Source organism: Arachis stenosperma, chromosome 5 (genome assembly GCF_014773155.1).
Source record: "Arachis stenosperma cultivar V10309 chromosome 5, arast.V10309.gnm1.PFL2, whole genome shotgun sequence".
Taxonomy (NCBI): domain Eukaryota; kingdom Viridiplantae; phylum Streptophyta; class Magnoliopsida; order Fabales; family Fabaceae; genus Arachis; species Arachis stenosperma.
In genome coordinates, this window is record NC_080381.1 from 49,117,377 (window position 1) to 49,133,038 (window position 15,662).

Here is a 15,662-nt window from a genome sequence, read left to right on the forward strand (position 1 = left end):
GTTTTCTGAATGAATGCTTGAACAGTGCATATATCTTTTGATCTTGTTGTTTATGAATGTTAAAATTGTTGCCTCTTGAAAGAATGATGAACAAAGAGAAATGTTATTGATGATCTGAAAAATCATGAAATTGATTCTTGAAGCAAGAAAAAGCAGTGAAAAAGGAAGCTTGCGAAAAAAAAAGAAAAAAAATTGGCGAAAAAAAATAGAAAGAAAAAGAAAAAGCAAGCAGAAAAAGCCAATAGCCCTTAAAACCAAAAGGCAAGGGTAAAAAGGATCCAAGGCTTTGAGCATCAATGGATAGGAGGGCCCAAGGAAATAAAATCCAGGCCTAAGTGGCTAAATCAAGCTGTCCCTAACCATGTGCTTGTGTCATAAAGGTCCAAGTGAAAAGCTTGAGACTGAGTGGTTAAAGTCGTGATCCAAAGCAAAAAGAGTGTGCTTAAGAGCTCTGGACACCACTAACTGGGGACTCTAGCAAAGCTGAGTCACAATCTAAAAAGGTTCACCCAGTTATGTGTCTGTGGCATTTATGTATCCAGTGGTAATACTGGAAAACAAAGTGCTTAGGGCCACGGCCAAGACTCATAAGTAGCTGTGTTCAAGAATCAACATACTTAACTAGGAAAGTCAATAACACTATCTGAAATTCTAAGTTCCTAGAGAAGCCAATCATTCTAAACTTCAAAGGAAAAAGTGAGATGCCAAAACTGTTCAGAAGCAAAAAGCTACAAGTCCCGCTCATCTAATTATAATTAATATTCATTGATATTCTGGAACTTATAGTATATTCTCTTCTTTTTATCCTATTTGATTTTCAGTTGCTTGGGGACAAGCAACAATTTAAGTTTGGTGTTGTGATGAGCGGATAATTTATACGCTTTTTGGCATTGTTTTTAGGTAGTTTTTAGTAAGTTCAAGCTACTTTTAGGGATGTTTTCATTAGTTTTTATGTTAAATTCACATTTCTGGACTTTACTATGAGTTTGTGTGTTTTTCTGTGATTTCAGGTAATTTCTGGCTGAAATTGAGGGATTTGAGCAAAACTCTGAAAAAAGGCTGACAAAAGGACTGCTGATGCTGTTGGAATCTGACCTCCCTGCACTCAAAATGGATTTTCTGGAGCTACAGAACTTCAGTTGGCGCGCTCTCAACGGCGTTGGAAAGTAGACATCCAGGGCTTTCTAGCAATATATAATAGTCCATACTTTATTCGGAAATTGACGACGTAACTTGGCGTTGAACGCCAAGTACATGCTGCTGTCTGGAGTTAAACGCCAGAAAAACGTCATGATCCGGAGTTGAACGCCCAAAACACGTCATAACTCGGAGTTCAACTCCAAGAGAAACCTCAGCTCGTGGATTGATCAAGCTCAGCCCAAACATACACCAAGTGGGCCCCGGAAGTGGATTTATGCATCAATTACTTACTCATGTAAACCCTAGGAGCTAGTTTATTATAAATAGAACATTTAACTAATGTATTTGACATCTCTTGACCATTCGGTCTTTTGATCACTTTGGGGGCTGGCCATTCGGCTATGCCTGAACCTTTTACTTATGTATTTTCAACGGTGGAGTTTCTGCACACCATAGATTAAGGGTGTGGAGCTCTGCTGTACCTCAAGTATTAATGCAATTCTATTTTCTTCCATTCAATTCAACTTGTTCTTATTCCAAGATATACGTTGCACTTAACTTTGATGAATGTGATGATCCGTGACACTCATCATCATTCTCACTTATGAACGCGCGTGATTGACAACCACTTCCGTTCTACCTTAGGCCAGGCGCATATCTCTTAGATTCCCCAACAGAATCTTCGTGGTATAAGCTAGATAGATGGCGGCATTTATGAGGATCCGGAAAGTCTCACCTTGTTTGTGGTATTCCGAGTAGGATCCTGGGAATCCGAAAAGTCTAACCTTGTCTGTGGTATTCCGAGTAGGATTCCGATAATGAATGACTGTGACGTGCTTCAGACTTGCAAGTGCTGGGCGTTAGTGACAGACGCAAAAGAATCAAGGGATTCTATTCCAGCAGGAGCGGGAACCAACCAGTGATTAGCCGTGCTGTGACAGAGCGCGTGAGCGTAGTTTTCACTGCGAGTATGGGATGTAGCCTTCGGCCAGTGTGATGCCTCCAGACGATTAGCCATGCGAGTGACAGCCGCAGAGGACTATTTTCCCGAGAGGATTAAAAGTAGCCATCGTCGAACGGTAAACCCCTATACACAGCTTGCCATGGAAAGGAGTAAGAAGGATTGAGTTGAAGCAGTAGGAAAGTAGGCGTTCTTGAGCCATACAGTATCTCCATTCGCTTATCTGAAATTCCCACCAATGAATCTGCATAAGTGACCATAGCTTGCTTCATACCAACAATCTCTGTGGGATCGACCCTTACTCGCGTAAGGTTTATTACTTGGACGACCCAGTACACTTGCTGGTTAGTTGAACGGAGTTGTGTCCACTCGTGCCAATTTCAAATTCCATAAAAGTACAATTTAAAGAATAGTGATCACAATTTCGTCCACCATGATGGAATGGGTGGATCATTATATGGTTGAAATGGAAGTGCACTAGAGCTTGAGGGTTGATTGTTGAAGGTATTCGGTGGTCCGATTTGGGTGACCAGAGCTTGTATAGTAGAGTTTAAATCAGCAAATACTTTCTCCATGGATGTTTGGGGTTGATAGGAGGGTTCATTTTGATAATGATAAGGAGATGGTGTATATTGAGGTGGTGGTTCTATGTATGGTTCATTTGGCTCATAAGGTGGTTGGTATGGTAGATATGGATTAGGGTCATACGGAGGTGTTTGGTGGAAAGGAGCTTGTGAGTATGGTAGTTCAAAGTTATATTGAGGAGGAGGGGGTTCATAGGCATATGGTGGGTCTTGTTGGTAGTCAAAAGAGTGCTCACCATATCCATTGCCTTGATATGCATCACAGAATGGTTGTTGATAGTCCATTGGAGGTGGTTGTTGCCATGAGGGTTGATCAAATCCTTGTGGCTCCTCCCATCTTTGATTGTTCCAACCATGGTGCATGTTGTCATTATAATCTCCTTTTCCTGCAACATAATTATAACCAGACTCATAGCCAAAGGGGTGAGAGTTCATAGTAGTGAGAGATAATAAAAACAAAAACTAACAAAAAGGAAAAAAAATTTTTTTTTTGAAAAATATTTACAACAACCAATAATAAGGCACACGTTTACAATTCCCCGGCAACGGCGCCATTTTGACGTTAGGATTTTTGCTAGTAAAGAATTTTATAAAAATAGTCGCGTTGTAGATATAGATTCTAAAACAACAGAAATCCCTTCGTGCAAACGTTTTGGTTGTCACAAGTAACAAATCCCTAAATAAATTGATAACCCAAGTATTTAAACCTTGGGTCGTCTTCTCAAGGAAAATTGCAGGGAGGTATGTTCTTATTATTGGTTATGAGTTTGTAAATTGGGTGTTTTAAGAATGAGGGGCAATTATGATAAATGACGAATAAAATAAATGAATGACTGTAAAATAAACTCTTGGCAAGGTATGAGAAATTAGAAGTCCTATCCTAGTTATCCTTATCAATCGTGATGAGAATTGGATTTTTCTCCCACTTTGTTAACCTCTAACTATGAAGGTAAGTTAAGTGGATGAATTAATTCGAATCCTCAAGTCCCAGTCTTTCCTTGGAAAAAGTTAGAGTTATTGGATCTCGAATCAATTCTTGAAGAATTCCAATTTTTAATCAACAATGAGTTTGATAACTCAAGAGTTACCAATTAATCAACCAGAGCCAAAAGGTAGAAAATCTAAATTAAAACCATTTATCTGAAAACATCTCAGTAATGTATATTAAATAAGAAAATCAATCCTAACATGGAAAGTTCATAAGCCAATTGGGCAACACAATTCAGATACAAATGAAAGCATCAGAGTAAATAAAAATAAAAGAGAAAATAAATAAAAAGGACATTGAACCTGAGATGAAGATGAAATATTCCTAATTTCTAAAAATTTTAATCCTAAATCCTAAGAGAGAGGAGAGAGCCTCTCTCTCTAAAAACTACATCTAAATCCTAAAAAGTGAATTATGAGTCTAATCTGAAGTGTCCCCTTCATTCCTTTACTTTGCAGCCTTTAATCTGTGTTTTCTGGGCTTGAAACTGGGCCGGAAATAGCCCAGAATTCGCTGTTTGCGAAATCTGCCATGCTGATTTTCGCAGATGCAATGCATCCGCGTGGATGATGCGTTCGCATCGCCTATCTGTATGGCCTCTGTTCATACCCTGACCGAGCTCTCCAAACTCGGTAATGCTGATAGAAGGCCCGACCTCGACCCAAGGCCCACGTTCGAGGTCGGACCTCGGACAAACAGGCCAAAGAAAGGCCCATCAGAAGGAACTAAGCCCAAAACCTAAAGGCCGAAAGGGCCTGGGAAAGGCGGTTCCGCAAAGATAGAGATGAATCTCCCAAAAGATAAGATAAGATAAGAATATCTTATCCAGGGATGATCGCAGCCAACTACTATAAATACACTGGAGCACCCAGGTATAACTCATACTCTAATTCTACTTGATATCTGCTTGGACCCATGCTAACTTAAGCATCGGAGTGTCATTGCAGGTACAACCCCCCGCCGTTCAGCACAACCAGCTCGGGTCACAGACCCCCCACCTCGGGCCTTGCCAGAAGACCGAGCTACACGTTTCAGGTAACCCTCGGAACATTGGCGCCGTTGCCGGGGACCCTGGAAGTCATCCCTTTACCATGGCGGACGACCCTCCCAACAATAACCACGCTACATCAGAACAAGAAGAGGAAGTTGACACCGGAGAACGGCCGGACAACCCTCTATCACCACGCACTCCAGGAGGAAACAAACAGAATCGCCCAAAGACATCACCCCCAGACAAAGATCCACAAAATCCCGAAAGAGAAAAAAGTTCGGAGATTCTGGAAACAGTTCGGGCACAACAAAGCCGGCTGAGACAACTCGAAGAGGACGCAAAGAAGCAGAAGGAAACTGAACAGGATCTGAGAAGGGAAGCTCGCAAACGCAGAGAATTGGAAGAAAAACTGCGGAAGATAGAGGCCAACCTAAAAGATAGGACGGAACACGGCACCACTCCCGAAAGCAACCATGATCCCTTCACACAAGAGATCATGAAAGAGAAGGTACCGCGAAACTTCAAACCACCAGATATGGACCTCTACGACGGCACCACCGATCCAAGTCATCACCTCAGCAATTTCAGAAGCAGAATGTACTTAGTCGACGCCTCCGACGCGATTCGATGCAAAGCCTTCCCCACCACTCTCACTAAGTCAGCCATGAAGTGGTTCGACAACCTGCCACCAGGATCAATCTCCAGCTTTGAAGACCTGACCAAAAAATTCTTAACAAGGTTCTCTATTCAAAAGGACAAGGCAAAACATGCCCCCAGCCTACTCGGGATCAAACAAGGCAACCGAGAAACTCTCAGAGAGTACATGGAGCGATTCAACAAGGCCTGCCTGGACATACAACACTTGTCCACGGAAGCAGCCATCATGGGACTAGCAAACGGCCTAAAAGAAGGACCGTTTAGCCAATCCCTATCCAAAAGATACCCGACTTCCTTATACGAAGTACAAGAACGGGCAGGAAAGTATATCAACATGGAAGAAACCTCCCAGCTGAGAGACTCTTCCAGGAAGGAGTCAACCTACCCGCCCCGAGATCGAGATCGGGAACAGAAAAAGAAAGAAGAATCTAACTCGGACAAGCCACGAAAATACCACAGCTACATTCCCCTCCGAGTCTCCCTGGTAGACGTCTACAGAGAAGTATGCCACACCGAGAAGATCCCACCACCCAAACCTCTGAAGCACAAGAGAGCAGGAAGAGATCGGTCCGAGTACTGCGAATATCACAGACTCTACGGCCACTCTACTAACGACTGCCACGACTTAAAGAATGTTATAGAAAAGCTAGCCAGAGAGGGAAAACTCGACAGATACATAGCTGAGAAAGGAGAAGAAACCAGAAAGAGAAGACGGGGAGATAACGAAGATCGGGCCGAGCAAACACGAACCCCGCGAACTCCTGAAAGGCACATACACATGATAAACGGAGGTTTCGCAGGGGGAGGGACATCCAAATCCTCACGGAAGAGACACCTCAAAGAAGTCTACCATGTCCGAGAAGACAGCCCCTTACCCGAGTTACCTACTATCTCATTTACCCGAGAAGATGCTCTTGGAATAATACCCGGACACGACGACCCTATGGTGATCACCATCATCCTAGCCAACGCCAACTTACATCGAACCCTGATCGACCAAGGAAGCTCAGCAGATATCCTGTTCAAAGCAGCCTTCGACAAGCTCGGACTCGAAGAAAAAGAGCTAAAAGCCTATCCCACTGACCTGTTTGGACTAGGAGATACCCCGATCCGCCCCTTGGGATACATCTCATTACACACTACCTTTGGAAAAGGCGAGCAAACCAAAACACTAAGCATCGACTACATTGTAGTCGACGTCACTTCAGCATACAATGCCCTCATCGGACGACCAACCCTAAACAGACTAGCGGCTATAGTCTCGACCCCACACCTCTGTATGAAGTTCCCTACCGCAAAGGGAATCGCTACCCTAAAAGGCGACCAAAAACTAGCACGACGATGCTACAACGAAAGCCTGAGCCTAAAAGGGAAAGAGGTCAACACAATAGAACTCGGGCGAGTCCAAGCCCGAGAAGATCTTCGGCCACAACCAGAAGGAGAGACCGAAAAGATCCAGATCGGGAACACACCCGAGAAAGTAACAAACATAGGGGCAAACCTCGAGGCAGGCCTAAAGGAGGAACTCACAACCCTCTTAAGGGAGAATTCCGACCTCTTCGCCTGGAAAGCCTCCGATATACCAGGCATAAGCCCCGACCTGATGTGCCATAAGCTATCAGTATACCCGGGATCCCGACCTGTCCAACAAGACGCAGGAAGCTCGGGCCCGAACGCATGCAAGCAATAGAAGAACAAGTGCAAGCACTACTAGATGCAGGGTTCATTAGGGAAGTAAAGTACCCCTATGGCTCGCAAACGTGGTCCTAGTGAAGAAGCCCAATGGAAAATGGAGGATGTGCGTCGACTACACGGATCTCAACAAAGCCTGCCCCAAAGATCCATATCCACTACCGAACATCGACGCCTTAGTCGATGCCGCTTCGGGCTACAGATACCTCTCCTTCATGGATGCATACTCGGGATACAATCAAATCCCGATGTATGGACCCGACCAAGAAAAGACCTCGTTCATAACCCCAAGGGCAAACTACTGCTACGTAGTAATGCCCTTCGGGCTGAAGAACGCAGGGGCAACCTACCAGAGGCTAATGAACAAAGTGTTCTCAGAACACATCGGGCTACAGCTAGAGGTGTACGTCGACGACATGCTAGTAAAGACACAAGAAGACAGAAACTTGGTGGCCGACCTCAGCAGTATCTTCGACACCCTCCGGAAACACAACATGAGACTTAACCCGACAAAGTGCACCTTCGCCGCAGAAGCCGGGAAGTTCTTAGGCTTCATGCTGACTCAGAGAGGCATCGAAGCAAACCCGGACAAATGCCAAGCAATACTCAATATGAAAAGCCCGACGTGTGTCAAAGAAGTACAACAACTAAATGGGAGACTAGCCGCCCTATCAAGATTCTTGGCAGGATCAGCGATAAGATCACTCCCTCTCTACTCACTCCTAAAGAAAGGGAAACCCTTCTCTTGGACCCCGGAATGCGAAAAGGCCTTCCAAGAATTCAAGGAATTCCTCGGGCAGCCACCAATCTTAACCCGACCTCTAAAAGGGGAAGAGCTCGTACTATACCTGTCGGTCGGACATCGGGCAGTCGCCTCGGCACTAATACGAGAAAATGAGGAGGGGCAACACCCATATACTTCGTAAGCAAAGCACTACAAGGGGCCGAATTAAACTATCAGAAAATAGAGAAATTCGCCTATGCACTGGTGTTCACAGCTCGGAGACTCCGCCCCTACTTTCAAGCCCACACCATCAAAGTCCGGACAAACCAACCCATGAGACACATCCCACAAAAGACAGACATGGCAGGACGAATCCTACAATGGGCGGTGGAATTGTCCGAGTTCGACCTCCACTATGAAGCCCGGACTGCCATAAAATCTCAATACCTAGCCGACTTCGTCGCAGAATACACTGAGACCCCGGGAACCCCACTCTCATGGAATCTGTATGTCGACGGATCCTCAAACAAAACAGGAAGCGGGGCCGGTGTTATACTCGAAAGCGATCAAGGAACACGGATTGAGCTATCCCTAAAATTCGAGTTCCAGGCCTCAAATAACCAAGCCGAATACGAAGCCCTACTAGCGGGACTAAAACTAGCCGAAGAGGTCAGAGCAAAGAGGATCACGATCTTCAGCGACTCCCAGGTCGTCACATCACAAGTAAATGGAAGCTACCAGGCCAAAGACCCTACTATGAAAAAATACCTGGACCAAACACAGGCGCAATTACGACACTTCCCGGAAATACAAATCCAGCACATACCCCGGGAGCAAAATGCCCGGGCAGACGCCCTCTCAAAACTTGCTAGCACCAAGCCCGGAGGGAACAACAGAAGTCTCCTCCAAGAAACTCTACAATCCCCCTCCGTGTTAAGGGAGGAAGAAATACTAAATATAACCGGGCAACAACAAGGATGGATAACCCCCATACTCAACTATCTGAAATCGGGAACTCTCCCCACCGAAAGAAAAGAAGCTAAAAGGCTTAAAAAAGACGCCCAGAACTACACGTTAATCCACGACGTATTATACAGAAGAGGATTCTCAAACCCCCTCCTGAGGTGCGTCCCGACCACAGAAACAAAGAGCGTCCTCGAAGAAGTCCACAAAGGCATGTGTGGGAACCATCTCGGAGCCCGGGCCCTGTCCAAGAAAATAGTCAGAGCCGGGTTCTACTGGCCGACCTTGCAAAGAGACGCGGCAGAGTTTGTGAAAATATGCCCCCCTGCCAAAAAAACGCCAATTTTCACAAAGCACCGCCCGAAGACCTCATAAGCATCACCGCACCATGGCCCTTCGCAAAGTGGGGACTCGACCTACTCGGCCCATTCCCACAAGGACCGGGGCAAGTCAAGTACCTCATAGTAGGGGTCGACTACTTCACAAAGTGGATCGAGGCTGAACCCTTAGCCACTATTACGGCTCAGAAAAGCCGTAAATTCCTATACAAAAACATTGTCACGAGGTTCGGAGTCCCCTACTCCATCACAACAGACAATGGAACACAGTTCACAGACACAAGTTTTCAGAACTTGGTGGCCGAGCTAAAAATCAAACAGCAGTTCACATCGGTCGAACACCCGCAAGCCAATGGACAAGCAGAGGCCGCAAATAAAGTCATCTTGGCCGGGTTAAAACGAAGACTCCAAGAGGCCAAAGGGGCATGGGCCGATGAACTCCCCCAGGTATTATGGGCATATCGGACAACCTCGCACTCTACAACAGGAGAATCCCCATTCCGACTAGCCTACGGAATGGAGGCAATGATTCCCGTCGAAATAGACGAAGGATCACCCAGAACCATCTTCTACAACGAAGGAGGCAACCCTCAGGCACAAAGGGGAGAACTCGACCTCCTACCCGAGGTCCGAGAAAGAGCCCGAATCAGAGAAGAAGTCTTAAAACGACGAACGGCCCTCAGATATAACCGAAAGGTGATAAAACGAAGCTTCTCCACTCACGACCTGATTTTAATCCGAAACGACATCGGAACACAAAAATCGGGAGAAGGAAAGCTAGCCGCAAATTGGAAGGGGCCCTACAAAGTAACAGAAATCTTAGGGACAGGCTACTACAAGATATCCGACCTAGAAGGCAATGAGCTGCCCAGAACCTGGCACGCCTGTAACCTAAGACGATACTACAGCTAGAATAACTTAACCCGAGGTGTACTCTTTTTCCCCACGAGGGTTTTTTAATGAGACACCCGGTTAAGTAGGACACCCGACCTAGTCAAAAGGGTAAACACTTTGTACATATTCTCTTTTTAATACTAATCAAATTTCTTTATTTTCTCTTTCTCGTTATAAAGCATATCCTAAAAAGTACCCCACCAAGGCGCATTAATTTATGCTCGGCAAAACGCAAAAAATCATTTGCCAAAGGCCATACGAGGTCGGCAAAGATGAAGCGACGAGGTTCAAATTAATGTGAGAAGTTATAAAAGTAACTCTGAAATGGCTCAAAAAGCCAAGTAGAAAAGAAGTTACAAAAATAACTTAAAAAAGGCCGACCAAACAACGAAGTCGGACCTGACCAAAGGGGTACTCAAGGATCCCGATGTCCGAGAGTAAACTCGGACCCAAGAAAGAAGCTGGCAAAAGAACCAGGACTTCGAGAAACGCTAGCTAAAAAGTTGTTACCCAAAAACAACTAAAAAGCAAAAAGCGAGAAAGTCAAGGCGCTAGCTAAAAAGTTGTTACCCAAAAACAACTAAAAAGCAAAAAGCGAGAAAGTCAAGGCGCTAGCTAAAAAGTTGTCACCCAAAAACAACTAAAAAGCAAAAAGCGAGAAAGTCAAGGCGCTAGCTAAAAAGTTGTCACCCAAAAACAACTAAAAAGCAAAAAGCGAGAAAGTCAAGGCGCTAGCTAAAAAGTTGTCACCCAAAAACAACTAAAAAGCAAAAGCGAGAAAGTCAAGGCGCTAGCTAAAAAGTTGTTACCCAAAAACAACTAAAAAGCAAAAAGCGAGAAAGTCAAGGCGCTAGCTAAAAAGTTGTTACCCAAAAAAACTAAAAAGCAAAAAGCGAGAAAGTCAAGGCGCTAGCTAAAAAGTTGTTACCCAAAAACAACTAAAAAGCAAAAAGCGAGAAAGTCAAGGCACTAGCTAAAAGGTTGTTACCCAAAAACAACTAAAAAGCAAAAAGCGAGAAGTCAAAGCGCTAGCTAAAAAGTTGTTACCCAAAAACAACTAAAAAAGCAAAAAGCGGGAAGTCAAAACGCTAGCTAAAAAGTTGTTATCCGAGAACAACTAAAAAGCATAAAAGCGGAACAAGACAAATCGAAACACAAAGCATGGCATAATAAAGCTACAAGAGTAGCTAAAATAGCAGAACAGGTGTCCAAAATGTTTGCAGAAAACATCCCAAAAACAAAAAGCCCACAGGTCGGGCAAAAGCACAAAAAGTACAAAAATTACAGAGGATCAAGGCCCTTTCCAGACTCCGCATCAACACCTGGCTGAAACATGGATATCGGGACTGCAGGAACAGCACCATCGCTTGGAACCTCCATACCAACTCTATCCTCGGCCAAAGGTGAAGTCGGGTTCACGACCGGAGCCTCGGGGTCGGACACCGGAGCCTTGGGGTCGGACATCGGAACCTCATCCTCAACAGGGGCAGGAACAATCTTCCCCTCCACAACCATGTTATCCGTACTGAACAAACTGAGATCCAATTCGGGAGCAAGAACCCGGACCTGATCCCTCAAATTCACAAACATAGCATCCATACCCTTGGCCACATTATCTTCCAGCTCATAAAAGTCATCCCGAGCAGATTGCAGCTTCTCCTTCGTCTCCACAAGCTCAGCATACAGCTTGGTATAGTTCTCCGTCGCCACCCTCGCCATCTCCTCAGACGTCTTCGCCACCGCCACAGCCGCGGTAGCCCTAGTCTTCTCTTCCTCCAAAGACTCCTCCAGCTCGGCAATCCTAGCATCCTTCAGCTGACTAACCTTATCAAGCTCGGACCGGGCCTTCTCAAGTCGGGAGCTGGTCGCCCCAAGGGGAGCTTTCTTAAACTCCGAGCAATGGCGGCATGAAGGCTAGCCATCCGAACACAACTCCGCGCCATATACTGAAAGTGATGCTCCATGGACGCATCATCAGTAGAAATAAAAGTCTGAGGAAGAATGTGCTGCTCAACCCAACCGAGAGCATCGAAATCCTTGTCATTGAAACCAGCAGGCTCTCGGGAAGTCTTCTGTTTCTTGGGGGGAGGACCCGAGGTCGAGGTCGGGAAAGCTGACCGGGTCCGGAGGTCGGAGGATCCTGAGTTATAGCTCGGAACTGAGGGACCGGAATGGTCTTCGACCGAGTCTGAACACCAATTGTAGTCTTCTGCGGAGAAGGTCGGGGAGAAGCTTCAGCCTCGATATTCCGAGATGCCGCAGATTTCTTCGCTCGACGGAGAAACTTCATAGAATCAGCCTGAGAAGACATCTCTGCAGAAACGAAACAAAGAGGTTATCAAACAGAAAGATCAAAACAAAGTCAAAATATGAAAATGAAATCTCAAAAAGAGGTCGGGAACTACCTAACTCGGAACGGAGAAGGCTTGGATCTCCCAACATTTTCTTCGTATCCAAGTGAGGTGCCCGACCCCATAGACTGCTCAACACACCAACGAAAGCCTGTTCCACCTCATCTAGACTCTCGAAAGTGTACTTAACCGACACCACACTCTCTTGCCAACAAAGAGGAAACGAAGGCTCCCCACTCTCATCTAAGAAAAAAGGTCGGACATCTCCAACAGCCCGGACTTTGAAGTAATAGTTTTTGAAATCGTGAAACGACTCATCATACAAAGTGCAAAATTTCCTACCCTGGTTAGCCCTAAACGAAACCCAGGACACCTTCCCAGCACCCGACCCCGGCTTCGTCAGTACAAACAGATAAGAAAAAGAGAAACAGAAGGGGAGACGCCTAAAATCTGACACAAAAGTTGGAAAAGCTTTAAAAACGCCCAAGAGTTCGGATGGAGTTGTGTAGGGGCAAGGTTACAAGACCAAAGGACCTCGGATTCCAGGTCGGTGAAAGGAAGACGGACACCTAGCTTGGAGAAGAAACAATCATAAGCATAGAAGAAAAGTTTCTCGGAACTCTCTAACGGCGGAAAACATACCCTCTCCTCGGACTCCAGGGCTGCTAACTCGTAATCCCGCTCAGACTCCCTGTTCTCACAAATACTACACTCCCTACGGAACCTAATCAGATACTCAGAATCTACAACAGACGGGACCCTTAAAGGAGCAGGATCTACCCAACCTAGACCACTCGGAATCTTGGTCGACATTGCTTGAAACACCTTTCGAGACATAAAAAAAATCTTGCCTACAAAGAAAGAATACAACAGCAAGACAAAAATCACACAAAGGCAGAAAAACCAAATTCAACAAAAACAAAAGAAAGCAAAGTTCTTTTACAAACAAGAAGGCAGCAACTCGAATAACAAAAATGGATCGGAGAAAAAAGTCCCCCCACACACACATACAAAGCAATAGCGGCGCCTCCTTTCGGGGCAACCCGGGCATAGAAGATATCAGAAAAAAGAAGCGTACGAAGAATAAAAGCGAAAAAAGCAAACCTGGAAAAGAAGAAAGCGACGAGCTCCGACGAAAGGAAAAACGGCGGCGCAGAAAAGAACTCCGAAAAAACGCACAAAAAATGGAAGACGAAGAACAGAGAGAAAGAAGAGAAGATGCTCGAAAAGAAGTGATGAATAAACAAAGAAAAATGAAGAAAGGGGCAAATAAATAAAGCCTCCACAGAGCGCCGCACGGAAATCGAGGAAGAAAACGGTAACAAGCAATAAATGCTGAAACGACCGTTTTCAAATTCTGAAAAACTACTATGCCCGAGCTCGACCTTCCGAAAAAAGACGAACTCGGGCAGGGGCACTGTTCATACCCTGACCGAGCTCTCCAAACTCGGTAATGCTGATAGAAGGCCCGACCTCGACCCAAGGCCCACGTTCGAGGTCGGACCTCGGACAAACAGGCCAAAGAAAGGCCCATCAGAAGGAACTAAGCCCAAAACCTAAAGGCCGAAAGGGCCTGGGAAAGGTGGTTCCGCAAAGATAGAGATGAATCTCCCAAAAGATAAGATAAGATAAGAATATCTTATCCAGGGATGATCGCAGCCAACTACTATAAATACACTGGAGCACCCAGGTATAACTCATACTCTAATTCTACTTGATATCTGCTTGGACCCATGCTAACTTAAGCATCGGAGTGTCATTGCAGGTACAACCCCCCGCCGTTCAGCACAACCAGCTCGGGTCACAGACCCCCCACCTCGGGCCTTGCCAGAAGACCGAGCTACACGTTTCAGGTAACCCTCGGAACAGCCTCTATGGCAAATTATATATCAAATCGAAGTCCCTGACGTTAGCTTTCTAACGCAAGTGAAACAGCGTCATTTGGATCTCTGTAGCTCAAGTTATGGTCGTTTTAGTGCGAGAGGGTCAGGCTGACAGCTTTGCAGTTTCTTCAACTTCTTATATTCCTTCCACTTTTGCATGCTTCCTTTCCATCCTCTAAGCCATTCTTGCCCTGTAATCCCTGAAATCACTTAACACACATATCAAGGCATCTAATGGTAATAAGAGAGGGTTAAATAAAAGAAAATAAAAAGCCAAAGAAGCATGTTTTCAATCATAGAACAAATTCTGAGAAGGAATTGTAAAACATGCAAATCATATGAATAAATGTATGAAAGATTGATAAAATCTACTCAATTAAACACAAGATAAACCATAAAATAGTGGTTTATCAGCTGGTATATGATTTTTTAATGAAAATGTGGCCAGCGAATTCAGAAGGGTTGTGGGGCCAATCCCAACCAACTTTGGCGCCAAAAATGCTATTTAAAGCCAAGGATTGAAGAGCAAAGGGGTATTCCATCATTCACACTCATTAGGATTAGTTTAGAGTTAGTTTTAGAGAGAGAAGCTCTCACTTCTCTCTAGGATTAGGTTAGAGGTAGATTAGGATTTCTTAGATCTAGTTTAATTTCATGCTTTGATTCCTCCATTATTAATTCTTGTTTCTCTACTCTTCCCCTATCTGCTTTTGTATTTCATTCTTGTAATTTTTACTTTGTTGTTGATGCACTCTTTCTTCCTCTATTTTCCTTTAATGTAATTTGAGGTAATTCATGTAGATCTTGTTTCCTTTAATTGTTGTTGTTTAATTACTTGTAATTGAGTAGTGTAGATTTACTTTCCTTACAATTTTACTATGCTTTTCTTTTATGGCTTCCAAGTGTTTGATGAAATGCTTGGTTGGATTTTAGAGTAGAATTTTATGCTCTTGGCTTGAGATGGTAATTTAGGAACTCTTGAGTTACTAATATCCAAGTAATTGATGATTGGAAGCCATTGACTTTAGTTCTCACTAATTGAATTAGTGGAGAGTTAGGACTTATGGACTAGGATTGATATAGCTCATTTGACTTTCCTTTACTAGTTAGAGGATGACTTAATGGGGTTGATCCTTGCCAATTCTCATGTTGTGGTTAGTGATTAGGATAGAGATCCTTGACCACCAACCCTTGCCAAGACCTTTTTAGCTATTAGTTTACTTCCTTATCATTTATCTTTCATGCCTCTTATCAAAACCCCAAAATATACCTCATAACCAATAACAAGACACTATATTGTAATTCCTAGGGAGAACGACCCGAGGTTTAAATACTTCGGTTATAGATTTTAGGGGTTTGTACTTGTGACAAACAAATTTTTGTATGAAAAGGATTAGTGTTGGTTTAGAAACTATACTTGCAACGAGACTTCGTTAGTGAAATTCTAGACCATCAAAAATCTTCTCATCAACCTTCAGTGCTGCCGGTCCTTCTCC